The sequence below is a fragment of the Rhinatrema bivittatum genome, chromosome 3 (assembly GCF_901001135.1).
Source record: "Rhinatrema bivittatum chromosome 3, aRhiBiv1.1, whole genome shotgun sequence".
Lineage (NCBI taxonomy): Eukaryota > Metazoa > Chordata > Amphibia > Gymnophiona > Rhinatrematidae > Rhinatrema > Rhinatrema bivittatum.
This window is the reverse complement of record NC_042617.1, coordinates 538,316,143-538,338,807: the sequence shown is the minus strand read 5'-3', so window position 1 is coordinate 538,338,807 and position 22,665 is coordinate 538,316,143. Positions and strand designations below refer to the sequence as shown.

Genomic DNA, 22,665 nt, shown 5'->3' with positions numbered 1-22,665 from the left:
GTCTCGGGGGGCTCGTTTGCGACCCGCGCGACCGCCGCCGAGCGGGGGGGGCGCGGTTGAGAGGCCCCAGGAGTTTTTCTCGCTCAGTGCGGGAGCGGTGGCCATTTTGGCCACGGGCCGCGAAATGGCGCGGGAAACGGCAGGGCCTTCGGCCTTGCCTCCCGCGCTGTCTCCTCAACGAATCGCGGCGGGGGGGTGTCCCTCGGGGGCCCCCCCCCGAATCGCGGCGAGGGGGGGTCCCTCGGGGGCCCCGGGGAGCCCCGCTGAGGTTTCTTCCGATTCTGGCTCCTTTTCTGAGGACTTTGCGCTTTTGCTGCGCAAAGTCCTGAAATATAAGAAAAGCAAGTGCGGCCGGAGGGAATCCTGCAAGGCTCCACTGCTGAAGAAATCCAAGAGGCCATCGGGGGTTGCGGAAGTGCCCCCGAGGCCTCTTCCAGGGGGAAGAGGCCTCCACGTGGCGTCCCACAGGAGGCGGACTCAGATTCCTCCACGGGGGCAGACACTGATTCCCCTGAAGAGCCCCTAAAGGGGGCCGACAACGTGGCAGCGGGCGGATCCGCTCCATCCGGCGCAGGAAAAGGATCACAGGCAGTGGAGGGAGACGATCCCAAGGTGGTCCGGCTCTTCCGCAGGGAGGAACTGCCACCCTTAATTCCAGCCATTCTCCAGGAGCTGGGTATAGAGGCCCCTCCGGTAGCGGTTCGGCAGGAGGCGAGCATGGATCTGGTCCTGTTAGGCCTCACGGGTCCGGCAGTGGCTTTTCCGTTTCATTTTTCTTTAACGGACATCCTGTTCCGGGAATGGGACACCCCAGAATTGGGTCTGAAGGTCAGCAAAGCCATGGACAAGCTTTACCCGCTCCCGGAGGATGCGCTGGACCTTCTCAAACTTCCCAAGGTGGATTCGGCGGTTTCTGCGGTAACAAAGAAATCCACTATCCCACTCACGGGAGCGACAGCCCTCAAGGATCTTCAGGACAGGAAGCTGGAAGTGCAGCTTAAGAAGATTTTCGAGGTTTCCGCGCTGGGAGTACGAGCCGCCATCTGCACGAATTTCGCTATGCGAGCTAGATTGCGCTGGGCTCAAGTTCTACAGGCCAATGCAGATCTTTCTGCAGACGAGGCAGCGCAGGCGAACAGGTTGGAGGCGGCAATAGCATATGGCGCAGATGCTCTCCACGATCTGCTGCGCACGTCGGCGAGATCCATGGTGGCTGCGGTTTCGGCGCGCCGACTCCTGTGGCTATGCAACTGGGCGGCAGATGGCTCTTCCAAGGCTCACCTCTGGGCGCTGCCATTCAAAGGTCTTCTTCCTCCCGTGCCCCGCAGTGGCAGCAGCAGCAGTCCTCTCGGGGGAAGCACTTCGGAAGGCAAGGGGGTCCCCTGGCGATCACGGGGGCCAAGTCTTCGCAATGAAAGGTGGTCGGCCCCTCTCCCGCCGCGCACCCAGCAGAACGTCGGGGTGCGGTTGATGTCCTTTTGCGAGAGATGGCCCGGTGTAACGTCGGACCAGTGGATCCTCAACGTGATAAGACACGGCTACGCGTTAGATTTTGCTCGCACTCCAGCGGACAAGTTCCTTGCCTCGCCCTGCAAGGCCCCCGAGAAGAAGGCGGCGGTGCTAGACACCATCCGACGCTTAGAAGCATTGGAAGCCATTTCCCCCGTCCCGGTCAGCCAACAAGGCAAGGGCCGTTACTCCATTTACTTCATCGTCCCAAAGAAAGACAGCACGTCCAGACCAATTCTGCATCTCAAGGGGGGTAAACCGATGCCTTCGCGTTCCTCACTTCAAAATGGAGACGATTCGGTCAGTCATTGCTGCGGTACGGTACGGCCCGGCGAGTTCCTGGCCTCCCTGGATCTCACGGAGGCGTATCTTCACATAGGCATTCAGCCGTCGTTCCAAAGCTTCCTCAGGTTCTGCATTCTAGGACGGCATTATCAGTTTCGGGCGCGCCCGTTTGGGCTCGCCACAGCTCCCCGTACATTCACGAAGGTGATGGTTGTGGTGGCAGCGCAGTTGCGCCGAGCAGGTCTCCTGGTCCATCCTTATCTGGACGATTGGCTGATTCGGGCGAGGTCCGAGGATCAGTGTCGGAAGTCGGTGGCCAGGGTCCTCCATCTCCTGCAGTCCCTGGGATGGGTGGTCAACTTCAGCAAAAGTCATCTGGCACCCACGCAGACCTTGGAATATCTAGGAGCGGTGTTCGACACGAAGCAGGGCAAGGTGTTCCTGTCGCACGACCAGGTGTGCAAACTACAATCTCAAGTACGGCGCTTATTGTCTCTCCGCCGACCGCGAGTCTGCGACTACCTTACGGTCCTAGGGTCTATGGCCTCCACGCTGGCGCTGGTTCCCTGGGCATTCGCTCATCTGCGACCATTACAGTCCTCCTCACTGTCCCGCTGGAAGCCGGTCTCGGAGGACTTCCATCTCCCGCTTCCTCCAGCGGGACACGCGAGGTCCAGTCTACTCTGGTGGCTGGATCCCAGTCATCTGTCTTCTGGAGTCTCCCTTCTGGTGCCCGATTGGACAGTGGTAACCACGGATGCCAGCCTCTCCGGTTGGGGGGCGGTCTGCCTAGGCAGCTCGGTCCAAGGCCGATGGTCAGTGTCGCAAGCCCAGTGGTCTATCAATCGCCTAGAGACCAGAGCGGTCCGTCTGGCCCTACAAGCCTTCCTGCCGTTGCTGCGGGGAAAGGCAGTCCGAGTGTTGTCGGACAATGCGACCACCGTGGCATACATCAACCGCCAGGGCGGAACAAGGAGCCCCCAGGTGGCGGAGGAGGCTCAGCGCTTGATGGCTTGGTCAGAGCTGCATCTCAGCAACATAGCAGCATCTCACATTGCGGGAGTCGACAGCGTTCAGGTGGATTTTCTCAGCCGTCATCGCTTAGATCCCGGAGAGTGGGAGCTGGGGGACGAAGCGTTCCTTCTCATTTGCGAAACGTGGGGTGTGCCCCACATGGATCTGATGGCCACGTGGCACAATGCGAAGGCTCCGCGATTTTACAGTCGACGTCGAGAACGGGGGGCAGAAGGCGTCGATGCGTTGGTGCTTCCATGGCCGACGGATGTGTTGCTCTACGTGTTTCCCCCGTGGCCGATGATCGACAAGATTCTACGGCGCATAGAGTTGCACCCGGCCAAGGTGATCTTGGTGGCACCGGAGTGGCCGCGCCGGCCGTGGTTCGCAGACCTCGTCCAGCTGGCAGTAGCGGCACCCCTTCGGCTCCAAGGAATGGCGGGCCTACTCCATCAGGGCCCCGTCTGTTTGGAGGATGCGGATCACTTCTGTCTCGCGGCATGGTTTTTGAGAGGAGGCGCTGAAGAGTAAAGGTTACTCAGATGCGGTGGTGGCTACGTTGCTGCGTTCCAGGAAACAGTCGACATCTCTGGCTTATGTCCGTGTCTGGGTGGTTTTTGAGGAATGGTGCGTGCAGCGTGGGGTGGACCCCACTTCGGCTTCAGTTTCCGACATTCTGGTGTTTTCTCCAGGCAGGTCTAGCCAAAGGTCTGGCGTGCAGTTCTCTAAGGGTTCAAGTAGCGGCGCTTGGTTGTTTGCGAGGTAAGGGCCGTGGTACATCCCTGGCGCTTCACCCGGATATTTCTCGTTTCCTTTGGGGAGCTAAGCACCTTCGTCCTCCATTGCGTCTCCCTTGTCCGGCTTGGAACCTCAATTGGGTTCTCTCCGCTCTATGCGCGGCGCCGTTTGAGCCCTTGAAACGCGTAACTCTTAAGGATCTCACTTTAAAAACGGCGTTCTTGGTGGCGATTGCCTCGGCACGGCGTGTTTCCGATTTACAGGCCCTGTCCTGTAGGGAACCTTTCTTGCGTATTTCAGATTCCGGAGTCTCTTGCGGACGGTTCCTTCCAAAGTTGTTTCGTCTTTTCACGTGAATCAATCGGTGGAGCTGCCCGCTTTGGTGGGCGGGGAGTCCTCCGTCCCAGAAGCAAGGGACTTAAGGAAGCTTGACGTGCGGCGATCCCTCCTCCGATATCTGGAGGTCACTAATCCGTTTCGGGTCACGGATCATCTGTTTGTCCTGTTCTCTGGTCCAAAGAAAGGGGCCGCAGCGTCCCGCACAACGATCGCCCGTTGGCTCAAGGAGGCCATTGGTTCGGCGTACTTGATGCGGGGAAAACCACTTCCCGTGGGCCTGAGGGCTCACTCGACTCGATCTCAAGCGGCGTCTTGGGCGGAAGCGTCGCAGGTGTCGCCTCAAGAGATTTGCAGGGCGGCTACCTGGAAGTCATTACATACCTTTATCAGGCATTGCCGGCTGGATGTCCGGGCTACCGATTCCGGGGGTTTTGGAGAGAGGGTACTCCGAGCGGGACTCTCTGCTTCCCACCCTCAGTAGGTTTGCTCTGGTACATCCCAGGTGTCCTGGACTGATCCTGGTACGTACAGGGAAAGGAAAATTAGTTTCTTACCTGATAATTTTCGTTCCTGTAGTACCAAGGATCAGTCCAGGATCCCGCCCGCAGTGCTGCGCTGAAGTAACGGAGAGTCCGCTCATTGTTCTGAATTATTCTGTTCCGCTTGTTTAGCTCTCTCGGTTGAAGAGTCCATTTCCAGGAGGGGTGTTTCTTTCCCCGTTCTTTTAGCGGTTTATAGCTAGTTTAGTTCTCTGGTTGTGTTCTACTTTGACATTACGTATGACTGAGGGGCTGTGACTGACACAGGGGCATATATGGCTCCGCCCACAAGTTTTAGTCTGTCTCCATCTACTGGTGCGGAGTCACAACCCAGGTGTCCTGGACTGATCCTTGGTACTACAGGAACGAAAATTATCAGGTAAGAAACTAATTTTCCTTTCCCATCACAGGAGCGACTGAGCTCAGAGACCTACAGGACAGAAAGTTGGAGGTCCAGCTCAAAAGGATTTTTGAGGTCTCCGCCATGGGAGTTCGGGTGGCTATTTGCAGTAATTTTGCTATGAGAGCGGGACTCCGCTGGGTCCAGCAATTGCAAGCCAATGCGGGCTTTTCGGAGGAGGAAGCTGCTCAGGCGAACCGTTTGGAATCCTCAGTGGCTTACTGCGCTGATGCCTTCCATGACCTCTTGAGAATGTCTGCCAGGTCCATGGTGTCGGCGGTCTATGCCCGGAGGCTCTTGTGGTTATGAAACTTGTCAGCAGACATGTCATCTAAGTCTCAACTGGGATCTTTACCTTTTAAGGGTAAACTACTTTTTGGAAAGATATTGAAGATATGATTCAGTCCCTGGGAGATAATAAGGTGCATCGTTTACCGGAGGATAGACCTCGCTCACGAGGTCTCTTTTCGTCCCACACCAGATTCAGAGGGAATCGGCGGTACCGGCCAACGAAGGCGCCCACCTCTTCCTTTCGTTTGTTCCCGGCGAAGCAGCAGCCCTGGTCCCCGCCTTTTTGGGGCCGAAGATTCAGCAGACCTGGGACTGCTCAGCCTTTTTCAGGGGCCAAATCTTCTCAATGAAGGGGCACTGGTCTACTTCTCGGTGCCGGAAGTAGGGGGCAGACTGACCCTGTTTTTCGAGGAGTGGGCCAAGGTGACTGCGGATCAGTGGGTGCTGTCCGTGATAAAACACGGCTACACTTTAGATTTTGCATGGAGGCCCCGAGATCGGTTTCTCGTCTCCCCCTGCAGGTATACCACAAAGAGAGCAGCGGTGCGGGAGACATTGCAGCAGCTTCTGCAGTTGCGAGCCATAGTCCCTGTTCCTACAGAAGCACAAAGAAAGGGTCGTTACTCCATTTACTTCGTGGTACCAAAGAAAGAAAGTTCCTTTCGTTCCATTCTGGACCTCAAGAACGTGAACAAATGTCTAAAGGTTCCTCGCTTTTGCATGGAGACTCTAAGATCGGTCATTGCTTCGGTGAGAAAAGGAGAATGTCTAACGTCTCTGGATCTTACGGAAGCTTACCTGCACATAGGCATCCGTCCGGACCACCAAAGGATTCTTCGGTTCTGTGTGCTGGGCCAGCATTTTCATTTTCGTGCGCTACCTTTCGGTCTGGTAACCGCGCCCAGGACATTCACCAAGGTGGTGGTGGTGGCGGCCCACCTCCGGAGGGAAGGTCTACTAGTTCATCCCTACTTGGACGACTGGCTGATTCGAGCGAAATAGGAAGCGCTGGCCAGGGACGTGATTCACAGAATACTAAAGCTTCTTCAGTCGCTGGGATGGCTAGTCAACCTCTCAAAGAGCAGGCTCGTACCCTCTCAGTCCTTGGAATATTTGGGAGCACTGTTCGACACTCAGGCTGAGTCTTTCTTACCATGGAGCACATCTCCAAGTTGCAAGACCCAGGTGGAAGGCTTGTTAATCAAGAGTACTCCCAGGGTCCGAGATTATCTACAGGTTCTCTGGTCCATGACGTCAACATTAGAGCTGGTGCCCTGGGCTTTTGTTCATATGCGGTCCTTGCAGTATGCATTACTGTCCCGTTGGAACCGTGTGTCCGAACAGTTCCTCCTACCTTTGCCACTTACAGAAGCGGCACGGGACAGTCTAGCGTGGTGGCTGGTGCAGACAATCTATCCCGGGGGTTCCTTTGGAGGTGCCCGAATGGACAGTGGTCACCATGGATGACAGTCTCTCCTGCTGGAGAGCGGTGTGCAAGAGGAAATCGGTATAGGGCCTATGGTCTCCCGAGGGATCTCTGTGGTCGATCAATCGGCTGGAGACGCGGACAGTGCGATTAGCGTTGCAAGCCTTCTGTCCCATGCTGCAAGGGAGAGCAGTCCGGGTGTTGTCGGACAATGCGACCACTTGGCGTACATCAACCGCCAAGGAGGAACCAGGAGCCATCCTGTAGCTGTGGAAGCGAGTCGGTTGATCAGCTGGGCAGAACAACACTTGGTCAGCATAGCGGCGTTCCACATTGCAGGCGTGGACAACGTACAAGTGGATTTCCTCAGCCGGCATCATCTTGATCCCAGGGAATGGGAGTTGGCAGATGACACCTTTCAGCGCATGTGCGTAACATGGGGCAGACCCAGCATGGATCTCATGGCAACTTTTCGGAACACCAAGGCTCCAAGGTTCTATTCTCGTCGACGAGAAACGGGAGCGGAAGGGGTAGATGCCCTGGTTCTACCCTGGCCCATCTACGTTCTTCTGTACAAATTCCCGCCTTGGCTGTTGATCAGCAGAGTACTCAGACAGTACGGATGACAGAGCGTCATCCGGCGCGAGTAATTTTAGTAGCGCCGGAGTGGCCGAGATGCCCTTGGTTTGCAGACCTTCTCAATCTAGCAGAGGCAGGTCCGCTACGGTTTCCAGAGGTTCCAGATCTACTTCACCAAGGACCCATTTGTTTGTAAGAAGTCGATCGCTTCTGTCTAGCGGCATGGCTTTTGAACGGCGCCGTCTAAGTGGCAAGGGTTATTCTCCTGCGGTAGTTTCTACTCTCCTTCGGTCACATAAAACATCCACTAATCTCGCATACATTAGAGTGTGGAAGGTTTTTGAGTCCTCGTGTCTAGAATGGGATGTTTGCCATCCCGAGCTTCAGTGTCTGATATTCTGTGCTTTCTTCAAATGGTCTGACGAAGGGCTTATCGTGCAGTTCCTTATGATAGCAGCTCTTGGTTGTTTATGGGGTTCGGTGCAAGGCGGTTTGTTGGTGGCGCATCCGGATGTAGCGCGTTTCCTTTGAGGAGCGAAGCATTTGCGTCCTCCGGTCAAACAACCTTGTCCATCTTGGAGTCTGAATTTGGTACTTACGGCCTTGTGTGCTGCAGCCTTTGAACTTTTAAAGAGGGCGACACTGAAGGATATTACCTTGAAGGTGATTTTTTTGGTCGCCATTACTTCAGCTCGAGGAGTGTTGGAACTCCAAGCTCTTTCTTGCAGGGAACCCTTTTTGAGGATCTCAGATTCGGGAGTTTCTTTACGGATGGTTCCTTCCTTTCTTCCGAAGGTGGTGTCCTCCTTTTTTTCATGTCAATCAATCCGTGGAGCTTCTAGCCTTCGGGGATTTAGACCGGTTGGATCCTTTGTCTGGGGAATTGCGGAAGCTGGATGTTCGCAGGGCCTTACTGCGATATTTGGAGGTTACTAATGAGTTCTGTATGTCAGATCATCTTTTTGTGCTATGGAATAGTCCTCGACAAGGTCACATGGTCTCTAAAACTACCATTGCTTGATGGTGGCTAGGCTGAAAAGCAGGGTCTGAACCTCCCCCCCAATATAATAAAAACATATTTCTGATTGTCCTTTATGAGGATATGAAGATATGACTCCGTCAAATCCAAGGACGTTAGAATTCCCCTTGTTGCACTGCCACCATAACCAACCAACCAAGAGTTAGTGTATATAGTTATGGAATCTTATGGGAGCCATCATGCTTTGTCATTATGAAATACTGCCGGACTGTAGGTGGCACTCTCCTATATAAGGCAGAGTTTTGTTTTAAAAACATCTGTCTCTATCTGCTGGGGGGTGGGGGTGCAAAACAAACAGTCTGGACTGATCCGTGGTACTACAGGAATGAAAATTATCAGGTAAGAAACTAATTTTCCTTTACAGCATAACAGCAATGAGTTATCCTGCTGAAATCTTTGCTCCTTCTTGATAGAAGAATTCAATCTCTTTCAGATTGATTGGGGATCATCTGTGGATTGCAGTCTTCAAGTCTTGCCACAGATTTTTATTGGATTGATGACTGGGTCATGTGAGGACATTCATTTTCTTCTTGCTGAACCACTCCATTGTTTTAGGTTTGTGCTTTGGATCATTGTCCTGCTGCAAGGGGAATCTTCTCCCAGTTCCAAGTCTTTGGCAGACTGCAACTTGTTTTCCTCTAGGATCTGCCTGTATTTTGGGATATCCATCTTCACAAATATTCTTGTCTCTACTACTGCAAAGCATCCCCACAACATAATGCTGCCATTGCTATGCTTAACTATCGGGATGGCTAGCAAGGTGCTGTGATTGTTGAGCAATGCATGTGTAAAACATTGAAACCAAAAAAGTTCCACTTCAGTCTCATTGGAGCACAAAACCTTCTACTGCGTATGTGCAGTGTCCCATGAGTGTTTCTTTGCAAATGCTATGTGGCACATCTGGCTTTCCTTCGGTAGTGGCTTCCTTTTTTTTTCTATGCCCCCTTACAGGCAGTATTTGTGGAGTAATCTTGAAATTGTTGAACAGTCAGAGAACTCTGTAGTTCTTTTAAAGTAATCTTCCTCAAGGGTTATGCTCCCCAGTCAGCAAATGGAGACAGTGAATAATAGGTTTGCTTACATCGTTTGTTATAGAGTCCATGATGTACTCAGCCTGCCAGTATTCCCCATTTTCAGCAGATGGTAGGCAAGCATCCCATGCCGTGATTGAGTCCTGGTGTAGCCTAGGTGAAATAAATGTGGATTCAGCTGTTTTCTGGGGTGATAGTCTTTTAACTCTCTCCCCTGGTTGAGCCACTCCTGAGGTGACAGTCTGTGACGTCCTCCCTCTGTTGAGCAATTCCTAGGATGAAGGTTTTGAACTCCTTCTCCTGGAGGGGGAGCGTAGCTTGGTGGCCAGGGGACTTCTTCCCTCTTCTCTTTCCATCTTTTTCCCGCTTCTAGGTGGGCTCTATTTTGGGTCAACCAGCTGGATCTCATGGCGAAGCGAGCCAACTCAGACAACAAGGTTCTTCAGTTACAAGAAGGAGGTCGGGTCGGTAGGGCTGGACACCCTGGTGTGCAAGTGGTCGGGGATTCTCCTGTATTGCCTTTCCCACTTGGCCACTCATTGGTCGAATTCTTCGGCACATAGAGGAGCATCCAGGTTCAGTGGTCCTGGTGGCCCTGGAGTGGCCACGGCGTCCTTGATTTACAGATCTCATTCAGCTGGCGACGGATGGTCTGTTAACGCCTGTCCCATCTTCCGGGTCTCTAGCGTCAAGGGCCCATCTTTTCAGATCGGGAGGATCACTTCTCTCTTGCGGCTTGGCTTTTGAAAGGCAGCGGTTACACATGAAGGGATACTCTGAACCGGTGATTTCCACCCTCCTTCAGGCTAGACGTCCTTCTACTTCAATGGCGTACGTCAGGGTGTAGAAAGTATTTGAGTCTTGGTGTGATCAGCAAGGGCTTTCAGTGAACATTCCTCACATTTTGGCCTTTCTGCAACAGGGCTTGTCAAAGAGATTGGCTTATAATTCCCTTCGGGTCCAGGTTTCAGTCCTGGGTTGTCTCCGGGACCAGGTACGCCAAAAGCCCCTGGCCAGCCATCCGGATGTTGTCCGTTTCCTGAAAGGGGTAAAGCATCTACACCCTCCAGCTTGTAAGTTGTGTCCGGACTGGAATCTTAACCTGGTTTCTTGGGCTCTTTGTGAACCTCCTTTTGAACCGTTGGATCGGGCCTCCCTAAAAGACCTTACTTTGAAGACTGATTTTCTGGTATCCATTTGTTCTGCTAGGAGTTAGCAATCTGATGTCAATCTGTAACAAAGCTCTGTTGTGAAAGCTGGGAGTTAGCAATCTGACAGAAAGCTCTGTTAAAGCTGGTAGTTAGCAATCTGTTATTTAGAATAGTTGTGGGTGGATCCTTGGACCAGTGGCAGGTGACCACGCCCTCAGTGGAAATCCCGAGAGGGACCACTGGTCAGGCTTAGTGTAGGAGACAGACACACACTAGTTCTTTTATTAGACAATATAGTAAACCACCAGGGGTGGCAGTAGTGAGCTGGAAGCACCCAGCTGGACTGTAGTCCCTCAGGTACTGGAACAGCGATCCCAAGGTGGCTGAGCTGTAGAGAAACTAAGAAAGTGAGTAGGCAAAGCATGCTGCGTTCAGGAGCAAGTCCTTGATGGTAACACTCACACCGTAGTCTCTTAAGGCAACCCAGGAGTTGGAATGCAGTAAGCTCTCGAGGAGCGAGTACCTGGTCCCAGGGAAAACTCTGAGATAGATGGAAACTCACTAATGTTGTAAGCAGCGATGACTTCTTAGCAGAAGTGGTAGTCAGGAGCAGGTCTGGGACGTGGGCCCTCGAGGAGCGAGTACCGGTTCCGGACTGCGACCTGAAAAGAAAGAGAGAGTGAGGCCCCCGAGGAGCGGGTACCTCTAGTGAAGTCCGAGAAGGCAAGAGTAGCTAGGGTTGCGGAGAGCGAATCCTATCCGCAGCGACCAGGAGGAAGCTAGGTAAACCAATCCCTTGCTAACTCCTCTTGCTAGCGAAAACTGAGACCTTAAATATCTGGTCAACATGGTGGCTTTCAGCATCGAGCCAGTCCGGGAACGCCGAGGAGGATGGCCTGGAGACACCGCAGCAGCTAGCCTTCCATCAACCCCAAAGGGAGTCACCAACGAGCTAAGGTAGGCGGAGAAGAGACGTTGGACAGCGACGGACACAACAATTTCAAACTGCAGGCTCTTTCTTTCCCACGCATTTCTACTGATAAGATTTCTTTGCATATGGTGCCTTCCTTTTTGCCTAAAGTGCTATCTGCCTTCCATTTGAATCAATCCGTGGAATTGCCTGGTTTTCTGGATTGGTCTCGAGATTCTTCGTCAGGAAGAGACCTTCACCTGTTGGATTTTTGCTGGGTTCTGCTACGTTATTTAAAAGTCACTAACTTCTTTAGGAAGTTGGACCACCTTTTTGCATTGTTGGGGGACCGAAGAAAGGAGGGAAGGTGTCCAAGGCTACTTTGGCCCGCTGGTTGAAAGAGACCATTTGTTTAGCCTACATTGGCAAGGGTCACCCTATTCCAGTTGGTTTGAAAGCGCATTCTACTAGAGCGCAGGTGGCTTCCTGGACAGAGCGTCAGTTGGTATCTTCTGAAGAAATATGTAGGGCTGCAGTCTGGTCCTCTATGCATACCTTTACAAGACATTACCATTTGGATGTATGGGCACTAGAGGATGTGTTTTTTGGGGAAAGTGTTCTGAGAGAGTGTCTTTCGGTTTCCTGCACGGTGTAGTGTGGTTTTGGTACATCTCACTGGTCTGGACTGATCTGGTTATGTCCAGGAAAAGAAAATTGGGCCTTACCTGCTAATTTTCGCTCTTGTAATACCACAGATCAGTCCAGAGGCCTGCCCTGGTAAAACTGCCAAAAGACTGCCTGGTAGTTAACCGCTGTATATAAGAAGTCTATAAGGGATTCTCTCTTTTCATGTTGCGTGTTATTATGAGTTGAGGTCCGGAGTTGGGTTATCCAGGTTCTGGGGAATCCAACCCTTGGGGTTTTTCTATTCGGCCTGGTTGGGTTTAAAAGTTTTCTCATGTATCTTGGCTTGTATTACGGTAATCAATATTGAGGAGCTGCAGGTGGCACACTTGGTAAATAGCAGTGCCTCAGTTTTGTTCTCTGATTCCATCTGCTGATGGGAGTGCATAACCCACTGGCCTGGACTGATCTGTGGTATTATAGGAATGAAAATTAACAGGTAAGACCCAATTTTTCTATGTCTCTGGGTGAGAATGATTGGGAATAGATGTTTTGTTCAAGAACTGACTCCTGCTCAATCATGGTTAGCACTGTCAGCTAAGTTTTTTTTTTTTTTTTTTTTAAATACTTGCACCAGCATTTTGTAAAGGGCAGAGCTTGGCTCTTGGGCTGTCCTTCTCCCTGTCTTCTATTCGGGCTGGAGTGCATTCCAGCCATCATAAAAGGGCCAGAAAGAAAGATGAAGAATTTGTCAGTAAGATGATAGGTCCTTCAGTTCAGACATTTCTCTCCTGGATTTAAAGGGTCCTAAGGGTAGTGATGAGTCTGAGGAGGGACTATAATTCTCCTGTGGGAGAATCCCTCATGATTTAACTCTTTCATAAGGAAGAGCTCCCTTCCTTGATTACTAAGTCATAAGAACATAAGAAATTGCCATGCGGGGTCAGACCAACGGTCCATCAAGCCCAGCATCCTGTTTCCAACATAGGTCAAACCAGGCCACAAGAGCCTGGCAAGTACCCAAACACCAAGAAGATCCCATGCTACTGATGCCAGTAATAGCAGAGGCCATTCCCTAAGTCAACTGGATTAATAGCAGTTAATGGACTTCTCCTCCAAGAACTTATCCAAACCTTTTTGAAACCCAGCTACACTAACTGCACTAACCACATCCTCTGGCAACAAATTCCAGAGCTTAATTGTGCGTTTAGTGAACAATAATTTTCTCTGATTAGTCTTAAATGTGCTACTTGCTAACTTCATGGAATGCCCCCTAGTCCTTCTATTATTCGAAAGTGTAAATAACCGATTCACATCTATTCGTTCTAGACCTCTCATGATTTTAAAGACCTCTATCATATCCCCCCTCAGCCATCTCTTTTCCAAGCTGAACAGCCCTAACCTCTTCAGCCTTTCCTCATTGAGGAGCTGTTCCATCCCCTTTATCATTTTGGTTGCCCTTCTCTGTACCTTCTCCATTGCAACTATATCTTTTTTGAGATACGGCGACCAGAATTGTATACAGTATTCAAGGTGCGTTTTCACTATGGAGCGATACAGAGGCATTAGGACATTTTCCATTTTACTAATCATTCCCTTCCTAATAATTCCTAACATTCTGTTTGCTTTTTTGACTGCTGCAGCACACTGAGCCGACAATTTCACAGTATTATCCACTATGATGCCTAGATCTTTCCTGGATGGTAGCTCCTACTCTGGAACCTAACATTGTGTAACTACAGCAAGGGTTATTTTTCCCTATATGCAACACCTTGCACTTGTCCACATTAAATTTCATCTGCCATTTGGATGCGCAATTTTCCAGTCTAACAAGGTCCTCCTGTAATGTATCACAATTCACTTGTGATTTAACTACTGTGAATAATTTTGTATCATCCACAAATTTGATTACCTCACTCGTCATATTCCTTTCTAGATCACTTATAAATATATTGAAAATCACAAGTCCAAGTACAGATTCCTGAGGTACTCCACTGTTTACCCTTTTCCACTGAAAAAGTTGGCCATTTAATCCTACTCTGTTTCCTATCTTTTAAACCGTTTGTAATCCATGAAGGGACATCACCTCCTATCCTACGACTTTTTAGTTTTCTTAGAAGCCTCTCATGAGGGACTTTGTCAAACGCCTTCTGGAAATCCAAATACACTACATCTACCGGTTCACCTTTATCCACATGTTTATTAACCCCTTCAAAAACATGAAGCAGATTTGTTAGGCAAGACTTCCCTTGGGTAAATCCATGTTGACTTGTTCCATTAAACCATGTCTTTCTATATGCTCTATGATTTTGATCTTTAGAATAGTTTCCACAATTTTTCTCGGCACTGAAGTGAGGCTCACTGGTCTATAGTTTCCTGGATCGCCCCTGGAGCCCTTTTACAATATTGGGGTTACATTGGCAATCCTCCAGTCTTCAGGTACAATGGATGATTTTAATGATAGGTTACAAATTTTAATTAATTGATCAGAAATTTCATTTTTGAGTTCCTTCAGTACCCTAGGATGCATACCATCTGGTCCAGTGATTTGCTACTCTTTAGTTTGTCAATCTGGCCTACTACATCTTCCAGGTTCACAATGATTTGGTTCAGTTCATTGAAGGTTTTGAATATTATGGAGAAAAAGGATGAAGAACATGCAAATTCGGCTGATATAAGGAAACAATCCAAGGCCTTTCCTCAACATACATCAATCAGGGAATTGATTTCTGTGGAATAGGATTCCCTAGAGGCCAATTTTAAAGGGGGAGAAAGCTTTGGCTAAGCTTTATCCTCTTAAGCAATCAGACAGGGAAATGCTTAGAGCTCCTAAGGTGGATGCACTCATTTGTGCTGTCACTAGAAGGACTACTATCCCAGAAGAGGCTAGTGCCTCCCTCAAGGATGCACAGGACAGGAAGATTGAATCAGTACTTTAGCAGGTGTTTGAGGCGGAGGTGTGCAGTGGAATCATGGCAAGAGTTGGTTTGTATTTGTTGCAACATATCCAGGAATGTTCCTTGGAAAGTATTGACTCAGTCCTGAATGAAGTGGCCCAGATGGAGCTGACATTTGCGTTCTTGGCATACACTTCTTATGATTTGATTTGGGCTACGGCCAGGACTGTGGCTTCAATTATAGCAGTTTGATATCTTTTGTGGCTGTATAATTGATCAGCTGATTTGATTTCTAAGTCTTGGTTGGTCAAGTTTCCTTTTAAAGGGAAACTTTTACTTGGAGAGGATCTGGAAATGTTAATGAAGGCCTGGGGAGAATCAAAGGCTCCCAGATTGCTGGAGTAGAAGCCCAAGGGAGTTGCAAAATCCATGCAGACTAGGAGTCACTTGCATGATGCAAAGCATGGGAAATCTGTTAGGTCTTCAGGTGGTCAGGAAGCTAGGACTTAGAGTAGATATCAGTCTTTTTGGAGTAATAAGAGAGGTGGAAACAAGGATGGGAGTTCTGCCAATGCCACAGGAACTTGGAATTCTCAATGAAGGTGTACGGGCCCAGTCTTTTTGGCACTCATAGGCAAGCTGCTGTCTGCCTTTTACTGAAGATGGGTCTAAGTAACACCAGATCAGTGGGTTCTGGAGGTAGTCAGGACTAATACTCCCTGGGGTTTTCCTGTCCTATTACAGATGCTTTTAAGGTGTCCTTTTGTCACTCCACTCGTGAGGGGGAGGTGGTTCGAGTAACACTCAAAAGGTTTCTACCCTTGGGTGTGGTAGTCTTGGTTCTGACTTCTCAGAGAACTCAAGAAAGATATTCACTTTATTTCAGGCTCCGAAAAAGGTTACCTTTCCTCCTAATTTGGATTTAAAACAGGTCAACAGAGCTCTAAAATGTCTCATTTCAAGATGGAAATCTTGGTTGGTTATGGTGGCAGTGCAACAAGGGGAATTCTAACGTCCTTGGATTTGACGGAGTCATATCTTCATATCCTCATAAAGGACAATCAGAAATATGTTTTTATTATATTGGGGGGGAGGGGGGCTCTTTGAGGTTCAGACCCTGCTTTTCAGCCTAGCCACTGCCCCAAGAACCTTTTCCAAACGATGGTGGTGGTAAAAGCTGCTCTTCGTTGAGATGGAAATTTGGATTCTCCTTATCTAGACATAAGAACATGCCATACTGGGTCAGACCAAGGGTCCATCAAGGCCAGCATCCTGTTTCCAACAGTGGCCAATCCAGGCCATAAGAATCTGGCAAGAACCCAAAAACTAAGTCTATTCCATGTTACTGTTGCTAATAATAGCAGTGGCTATTTTCTAAGTCAACTTGATTAATAGCAGGTAATGGACTTCTCCTCCAAGAACTTATCCAATCCTTTTTTTAAACACAGCTACACTAACTGCACTAACCACATCCTCTGGCAACAAATTCCAGAGCTTAATTTTACGTTTAGTGAAAAAGAACTTTCTCCGATTAATTTTAAATGTGCCACATGCTAACTTCATGGAGTGCCCCTAGTCTTTCTATTATCTGAAAGAGTAAATAACCGATTCACATCTACCTGTTCTAGACCACTCATGATTTTAAACACCTCTATCATATCCCCCCTCAGCCCTCCAAGCTTAACAGTCCTAAGCTCTTTAGTCTTTCCTCATAGGGGAGCTGTTCCATTCCCTTTATCATTTTGGTAGCCCTTCTCTGTACCTTCTCCATCGCAATTATATCTTTTTTGAGATGCGGCGACCAGAATTGAACACAGTATTCAAGGTGCGGTCTCACCATGGAGCGATACAGAGGCATTATGACATTTTCTGTTTTATTTACCATTCCCTTTCAAATAATTCCCAACATTCTGTTTGCTTTTTTGACTGCCACAGAACACTGAACCGATGATTTCAATGTGTTATCCACTATGACTTGTAGATCTCTTTCTTGGGTGGTAGCTCCTAATATGGAACCTAACATTGTGTAACTATAGCATGAGTTAATTTTCCCTATATGCATCACCTTGCACTTATCTACATTAAATTTCATCTGCCATTTGGATGCCCAATTTTCCAGTCTCAGAAGGTCTTCCTGCAATTTATCACAATCTGCTTGTGATTTAACTACTCTGAACAGTTTTGTATCATCTGCAAATTTGATTACCTCACTCGTCATATTTCTTTTCAGATCATTTATAAATATATTGAAAATTATGGGTCCCAGTACAGATCCCTGAGGCACTCCATTGCCCACTCCCTTTCAGTTGGATGATCAGGGTAAAGCCAGCACAGGAGAGTGAGCCAGTGTTATAAAGTGTTTTTGTTTGTTTGGTTTTTTTTGCAAGATCTGGGCTGGGCTGTCAACTTCAGCAAGAGCAAGCTGGTTCCTTTTCAGACCTTGGAATATGTGGAATTATTTTGTGACACAGACTGATCTGGTGCAGCTAATGAGAGAGGATTTGGAAGTTTGTTTATTTTATTTAACAGCTTTTCTATACCGACATTAGAATGCGCATCATATCGGTTTACATCTCAACAGTAGGTGGAAAATACAATGAACAGGGGTGGGAGAGGGACAACAGTAGAAATGTGAGGGCAGGAGGCTCTAGGGGGAGCCTGAAAATTGAACTAGAGAAGTAACAACTCGAGAGGTAACATATTTACATGATGCAAATTACTTGGAGCGAGTCAATGATAACAGAGAAGCAGGAGGAGAGGGTGAGAGTGGTAAGTGGAGTTAGTCTGGAAATGCCTGGTGGAAGAGCCAAGTCCTGAATTTTCCTGAATTTAGTATGGCAAGACTCCAGGCGGAGGTTTGTGGGTAGGGCATTCCAGTGAGTTGGGCCAGCAATTGAGAGAGCATGGTCCCTTGTTGCTGTGAGACAGGCCTACTTGTAGGGTGGGACTTGTAGGGTGCCTTTGAGATTTGCTCTAGTGGGGCGGGTGGATTGTGTGGATCGGAGCGGTTCGCTGAGCCAAGAGGAATTATTTATGTGGATGGATTTTTGTATGATAGTGAGAGTTTTGAATAGGATGCGTGATGGGATGGGAAGCCAGTGAAGGTCTTTGAGGATGGGGGTTATGTGGTCTGATTTGCGTGCGTTCATGATTATCCTTGCAGTGGCATTCCGTAGTATTTGGAGGGGTTTGATGGCGGAGTAGGGAAGGCCAAAGTACAAGGAATCGCAGTAATCCAGCCTGGATGATAGGGGGGATTGGATGACCGTTCTGAGATCGTGTGTGGGGAGGAGTGGCTTGAGCTTTTTTATAACATTGAGCTTGTAAAAGCCGCCTTTTAGGACGGAGTTAATGTGTTTTTTTAGGTTTAGATGTGGATCAATTAGAACGCCAAGGTTTCGTACAGGGGGCTGTGAAGTGAGGGAGGTGGCTGTAGGGTCGTTGGGAGGAGAGGGGTTAAGGGTTTGCTGGTTGTGGATGAGGAGAAGCTCAGTTTTTGAGGAATTGAGGGCAAGTTGTAGGGAGGTGAGTAGTGAGTTTATGGATACAAGGCATTTCTCCCAGAAAATTAGTGTTGTAGATAATGATTCACGGATAGGGATGATGATTTGTACATCATCTGCATAGATGTAGAAATTGAGGCCAAGGGCAGATAGATGATGGCAGAGGGGCAGGAGGTACATAAGAACATAAGAAAATGCCATACAGGGTTAGACCAAGGGTCCATCAAGCCCAGCATCCTGTTTCCATTAGTGGCCAGTCCAGGCCATAAGAACCTGGCAAGTACCCAAAAACTAAGTCTATTCCATGTTACCATTGCTAATGGCAGTGGCTATTCTCTAACGGGCGGATTTTCAAAGCCCTGCTCGCGTAAATCCGGGCGGATTTACGCAAGCAGGGCCTTGTGCGCCGGCGCGCCTATTTTCCATAGGCCGCCGGCGCGCCTATTTTCCATAGGCCGCCGGCGCGCGCAGAACCCCGGGACGCGCGTAGGTCCCGGGGTTTTCGGAAGGGGGCGTGTCGGGGGCGGGACCCGATGACAAGGCGTTTCGGGGGCGGGGTGCGGTGTTTCGGGGGTGGGACTGGGGGCGTGGTCCAGGCCCGGGGGCGTGGTCCAGGCCTTCGGACCAGCCCCCGGGTCGGAGCACGGCACGCCAGTACTCCGCTGGCGCGCATAGATTTACGTCTGCTTCTCGCAGGCGTAAATCTACGGACAAAGGTAAGGGGGGGGTTTAGATAGGGCCGGGGGGGTGGATTAGGTAGAGGAAGGGAGGGGAAGGTGAGGGGAGGGCGAAAGAGAGTTCCCTTCGAGGCCGCTTCGATTTCTGAGCGGCCTCGGAGGGAACGGAGCAGGCTGTGCGGCTCGGCGCGCACCGGCTGCTCAAAATCGGCAGCATTGCGCGCACTGATCCAGGATTTTAGAAGATACGCGCGGCTACGCGCGTATCTTATAAAAGCCAGCGTACTTTTGTTTGCGCCTGGTGTGCAAACAAAAGTACGCGAACACGCTTTTTTAAAAAATCTACCCCTAAGTGAACTTAATAGCAGGTAATGGACTTCTCCTCCAAGAACTTATCCAATCCTTTTTTAAACACAGCTATACTAACTGCACTAACCACATCCTCTGGCAACAAATTCCAGAGTTTAATTGTGCGTTGAGTAAAAAAGAACTTTCTCCGATTAGTTTTAAATGTGCCACATGCTAACTTCATGGAGTGCCCCCTAGTCTTTCTATTATCCGAAAGAGTAAATAACTGATTCACATCTACCCGTTCTAGACCTCTCATGATTTTAAACACCTCTATCATATCCCCCCTCAGTCGTCTCTTCTCCAAGCTGAAAAGTCCTAACCTCTTTAGTCTTTCCTCATAGGGGAGCTGTTCCATTCCCCTTATCATTTTGGTAGCCCTTCTCTGTACCTTCTCCATCGCAATTATCTTTTTGAGATGTGGCGACCAGAATTGTACACAGTATTCAAGGTGCGGTCTCACCATGGAGTGATACAGAGGCATTATGACATTTTCCGTTTTATTCACCATTCCCTTTCTAATAATTCCCAACATTCTGTTTGCTTTTTTGACTGCCGCAGCACACTGAACCGACGATTTCAATGTGTTATCCACTATGACACCTAGATCTCTTTCTTGGGTTGTAGCATGGGTTATTTTTCCCTATATGCATCTCCTTGCACTTATCCACATTAAATTTCATCTGTCATTTGGATGTCCAATTTTCCAGTCTCACAAGGCCTTCCTGCAATTTATCACAATCTGCTTGTGATTTAACTACTCTGAACAATTTTGTGTCATCTGCAAATTTGATTATCTTACTCGTCGTATTTCTTTCCAGATCATTTATAAATATATTGAAAAGGAAGGGTCCCAATACAGATCCCTGAGGCACTCCACTGTCCACTCCCTTCCACTGAGAAAATTGTCCATTTAATCCTACTCTCTGTTTCCTTTTAGCCAGTTTGCAATCCACGAAAGGACATCGCCACCTATCCCATGACTTTTTACTTTTCCTAGAAGCCTCTCATGAGGAACTTTGTCAAACGCCTTCTGAAAATCCAAATATACTACATCTACCGGTTCACCTTTATCCACATGTTTATTAACTCCTTCAAAAAAGTGAAGCAGATTTGTGAGGCAAGACTTGCCCTGGGTAAAGCCATGCTGACTTTGTTCCATTATTTATTTATTTATTTATGAACTTTTAATATACCGATATTCGTGGGACACATCATACCGGTTCACAATAAACTCATGGAGAAAAGGAAATAGAAGTTACAAATAACCGGGAGCGGGGAAGGTGAGCAGAGGAGGAAAAGTGAGAGAGGGGGGGGGGGGTAGGGAGAAAGCTAGAGCCTGAGGGGCATGAAAAACAAGACTAGGAGAGAAAGGAGAAAAGTGGATAGGAACTGAGATAAGTCTTAACAATATTCTTAGTGGAATAACAGCATTAACAGAATCCTTAAACCATGTCTTTCTATATGTTCTGTGATTTTGATGTTTAGAACACTTTCCACTATTTTTCCTGGCACTGAAGTCTGGCTAAGCGGTCTGTAGTTTTCCGGATCGCCCCTGGAGCCCTTTTTAAATATTGGGGTTACATTTGCTATCCTCCAGTTTTCAGGTACAATGGATGATTTTAATGATAGGTTACAAATTTTTACTAATAGATCTGAAATTTCATTTTTTAGTTCCTTCAGAACTCTAGGGTGTATACCATCCGGTCCAGGTGATTTACTACTCTTCAGTTTGTCAATCAGGCCTACCACATCTTTAGGTTCACCATGATTTGATTCAGTCCATCTGAATCATTACCCATGAAAACCTTCTCCATTACGGGTACCTCCCCAACATCCTTTTCAGTAAACACCGAAGCAAAGAAATCATTTAATCTTTCCGCGATGGCCATATCTTCTCTAAGTGCCCCTTTAACCCCTTGATCATCCAACGGTCCAACTGACTCCCTCACAGGCTTTCTGCTTCGGATATATTTTAAAAAGTTTTTACTGTGAGTTTTTGCCTTTACAGCCAACTTCTTTTCAAATTCTCTCTTAGCCTGTCTTATCAGTGGCTTACATTTAACTTGCCATCGTTTATGCTTTATCCTATTTTCTTCTGTTGGATCCTTCTTCCAATTTTTGAATGAAGATCTTTTGGCTTAATTAGCTTCTTTCACCTTCCCTTTTAACTATGCTGGTAATCGTTTTGCCTTCTTTCCACCTTTCTTAATGTGTGGAATACATCTGGACTGTGTTTCTAGAATGGTATTTTTTAGAGATGTGAATCGTGTCCTCGATCGTCTTAACGATCGATTTCGGCTGGGAGGGGGAGGGAATCGTATCGTCGCCGTTTGGGTGTTTAGAGTATCGTGAAAATCCCCTAAAACCCACCCCTGACCCTTTAAATTAAATCCCCCACCCTCCCGAACCCCCCCCCCCCAAATGCCTTAAATTACCTGGGGGTCCAGCGGCGGTCCGGAACGGTCTCCTGCAATTGAATCGTGTTGTCTTCAGCCGGCGCCATTTTGCGCCGCCATTTTGCAAAATGGCGCCGGCCATAGACCAACACAATTCGACTGCAGGAGGTAGTTCCGGACCCCCGCTGGACTTTTGGCAAGTCTTGTGGGGGTCAGGAGGCCCCCCCAAGCTGGCCAAAAGTCCCTGGGGGTCCAGCGGGGGTCCGGGAGCGATTTCCTGCCGCGAATCGTTTTCCGTACGGAAAATGGCGCCGGCAGGAGATCGATTGCAGGAGGTCGTTCAGCGGGGGTTCCGGACCTCGGCTGAACGACCTCCTGCAGTCTATCTCCTGCCGGCGCCATTTTCCGTACGGAAAACGATTCGCGGCAGGAAATCGCTCCCGGACCCCCGTTGGACCCCCACGGACTTTTGGCCAGCTTGCGGGGGCCTCCTGACCCCCACAAGACTTGCCAAAAGTCCAGCGGGGGTCCTGAACGACCTCCTGCAGTCGAATCGTGTTGGTCTATTGCCGCCGCCATTTTGCACCACCATTTTGCAAAATGGCGGCGCAGAATGGCGCCGGCTGAAGACAACACGATTCAATTGCAGGAGGCCGTTCCGGACCGCCGCTGGACCCCCAGGTAATTTAAGGCATTTGGGGGGGGTTCGGGAGGGTGGGGGATTTAATTTAAAGGGTCTGGGGTGGGTTTTAGGGTGTTTCAGTGTGCCGGTTTTCCTGCCCTCCCCCCTTCCCCCGATTTACGATTTTTTGACGATAAATTGGGGGAATTGGTATTGTATCGTGGCCCTAACGATTTTTGACGATTTAAAATATATCGGACGATATTTTAAATCGTCAAAAAAGATTCACATCCCTAGTATTTTTTAACAATGACCATGCCTCTTGGACATTTTTTACTTTTGTA

The 22,665-nt window shown here is 49.0% G+C and overlaps 1 protein-coding gene across 8 annotated transcripts in view; it reads left to right on the top strand.

The window, feature by feature from the left end:
* ZNF512 (zinc finger protein 512) overlaps positions 1–22,665 on the top strand; it is a 149,523-nt gene that overhangs the window by 59,237 nt on the left and 67,621 nt on the right. The window lies entirely within an intron of this gene.